Source organism: Puccinia triticina, chromosome 8A, assembly GCF_026914185.1.
Source record: "Puccinia triticina chromosome 8A, complete sequence".
NCBI classification, from domain to species: domain Eukaryota; kingdom Fungi; phylum Basidiomycota; class Pucciniomycetes; order Pucciniales; family Pucciniaceae; genus Puccinia; species Puccinia triticina.
This window is the reverse complement of record NC_070565.1, coordinates 3,377,003-3,380,229: the sequence shown is the minus strand read 5'-3', so window position 1 is coordinate 3,380,229 and position 3,227 is coordinate 3,377,003.

Here is a 3,227-nt window from a genome sequence, read left to right as displayed (position 1 = left end):
GATGGAGGTGTAAAACTCTGCCCTTCTGCTATCAGATAACAAGACCCACCAAGCTAAGCTTGGCAAGTTTTAATCAAGTGATAGGTCTGGTCTAGTTCCAGATGAAGTTGTTTGACGACAGGTATGAGAGAGTTGAGAGTGAGTTCAGTGGTTATTTGCAAATATATGAGGGTTGTGGTGATGTATGGATGTGATGGTAGGTGTGGAGGTGGCATGTAAATAACTGGGGAGTACTGAGCTGAGGAGCTGACAACTGGGGAGGAGAGAGCTCCTTATATAGACAAAAGTGGAGCCCCAGAGGGCTTGTGGGTTAGGGTTTAAACTAATCTAGACAACAGTGTGAGGAATTTTAGCTGGTGGGAGTAGATACAAATGATGTCATAATGTGTCAAGGGTACATAAATGATGTCATAAGAATGCATTAGGGCCGTATGAAGGCTGCGTAGAGTGAAAGTAGACTGCGTGAGTTGACAGATGGATGCAGGGGGTGCATAAATGAGGTATGAGGCTGCAGAGTCAGTGTGTGATGACATCATAATATGGAAATAGAAGAGTACTTGATAATATGTAATGACTGTAGTCTGATGGAGAGATGTATGTTTGTATCCTGTGATGTGTATAAGCATAATGCTGTAATCCTTGACTTGAGGCTTGTGACAGGCTGGTGACTGGGTATGTTGAACGTGTCAGCCTTAGAGTCAACTCAGCTGACCTAAAGTCTGCCTTTTTCTACTTTCTACATATGAATTACTTCATATCTTTTTCATCTTATGAGATAAACTTGTTTTGACTTCATATTCTGTTTCCTCATGCAATTTTAACCCTAGTTACAACTTACCAATTCTTTTTAACTACATTCCTTCCCTGAGTTATTGAGTTGTGGCGCGCATGTGCAGTTGTGACGTGTCAGCACTACCAGGCGCACCAAACCACATGTACATATGTAATTACATAAGCAAACTATGAAAATTTTCGAAGTCTGGATCCCCCTTGCCTGAGGCGGTTACACAGACTTCAGCACACCAGAACCACACCCCAGATAACCCCAGGATCACCACCAAAGAGATTACCACACTCCCAGTATACCTACCGTCACAGGCGCCTGGGATATTGACAGTAAGTAACCTCTTTCACTGAACCTTGTCTATATCAGAGGTACAACTCTGTGTCTTGCTTGATCTGCTCTTTTCTGCTGGCCTTTGCCTCTTCTTGATCACAGGGCTGTCCCTTCATATCTGCATTCTTTTTCTGTGGTTTTTGCAAGAAACAAACCACATATGTTTCCCTTTAAAGAACCTTGACTATCCAGAAGGAAGCTAAAAAATTGTGGCTGGATTAAACTTATCTAATCCAGGATCCCTCCACGTTTATTTGGTGAGAGGAGGCTCTAGCACTCTCTAGCACAGCTTGGCAGCACTCTTCTGAAGAGTTAGCATTGCCAGTGGACGTGCATTCCCACCAGAATAACCTTGAACATCTGCTTATCTTGATCCTGCTCAGTTTCTCTCTCTTTCTCTCTCTCTCTCTTTTATATTTGTATTTTCTTTATCCAAAGAAATCCAAATATTCTCCCCCTTTTTTCTTGTGTGCTGCTGTCACTATAGAGACTCAGGCTTGCAGAAAGTGTGATGGGTGTCCAGTGTCCAAAGAAGTGTAGGTTCTAATCCAGAGGAGCTCCAGTGACGCTTCCAATGGCGACTAGGGGTAAAATTGGCCGCAGAATCCATTTCTGGGGTTCATTTGATGGTATCTTGAGGCGTATTGTGAGTAAATATGTGGTATACATTTTTTTTTGATTTTTCACTCTCCTTCTAGCACAGCGCTGAAGAGCAGGGATCAGCAGAAATTGCCAATTTTCAGTGCTCAGCGCAGCATTTTTCCATTGTTTCAGCGTTCAGCGCGCACAGCAACCAATTATTGCTATTTCAGAGTTTTTCCCTCTTTTTAGCACCCAGGGCAGCGGCTCTCCGCTATTTCAGCGGCCAGCTCAGCAAAATACTGCTGCGTGCCGTTCAAAAAAGCTCGCTGAAATCTTCACATTTTTCCTTGAAGATGAATCAGCAAAAAGTGCAGCGCGCCAAGAAGGGCTGCGCTTTCTCTACGCTTCCCGCTGTGCTCAGCCCAGCTGTTGCGGGATTGCCCACATCTTGTCCCCCATTTGTAATAGCTTAAGGATCCCAACAGAATAGGAATGTAAAATCACTCTGCGCCTTTTTGCTGAGACCCAGTGAGTCTCTTGTAGTGAGGAGCATTTTTCCTCCTCACAATTTAGCAGCTTAGCGCACTTTGTGGGCTTCTTTGTTTTGTTCCCGCCCTTGAGCTTTTTACTCAAGTGTGATTTTCTCTCCTCCCTCCAGACCAACTTGGAGTTAAGAGAAATGAGGCAACCAGGATATGTATTTCTAGTTAGCTATGAGTTGTTCCCAGGTAAAATGAAATAGACAATAACAGCAAAGTACCTAGGAGCTATTCAAAGTCTGTCTCCTGGTATGATAGAGTATAAATTAAATTTAAGGTGATAGCTGTTGCACAGCTATATCTTTTGAGCGAATGGAAAGGGGGGTCCAAGAATGCTATTGAATCACAGACATATATGAGTTAGCATCATTTTCTGCTTTTGAATTAGCGGCTTGGACGCTATTTGTCTCACATTTGACTATATCCTGGGTTTAGCCTTATGGTTTGCCGATGCTCTGGAATAGTGAACTGCTTGTGCTATGTCCTGTATTCAAATGTGCTAGTTGTCAGTTATTCCTATCTAGTGGGACTCTGCGGATGATGATCTTACCTTCAGTAAATTCTGGGGCAATGCGTCCTCTGAGGCTGGAGCCAGGTCAGCCTGGGATTGCTTTGGGTCCGTTTGTGCTGCAGTTGAGAACCAACCTATCAGCCAAATGTTTGTAGCTACAAGGGAACCAGCCAAAAGCTAACCTTGAAGGTTGTTTGTTGTGCTTGGTTGGAGTTGGAAGCTCTCTGCTGATTGCTGAAGTGGCTGTTTGGAGAGGTAAATTCAGCTTAAAGCTTCTTCATCTGCCTAGAACAAATTTATATGCATTTTAGTGAGGAGAGATCACTGACCTTTCTCAATTTTGGGTTAGGTTTAAACAAAAAAACCTTTTGCCTTGTTGGCACGGGTCTGGAGCTTGAAACTTCACATGAGTCATCATTTCAACAGTATGTCCAAATTGTCTTGAGCTTTGAGATGAATGGTAAGAAGTCATCTCAAT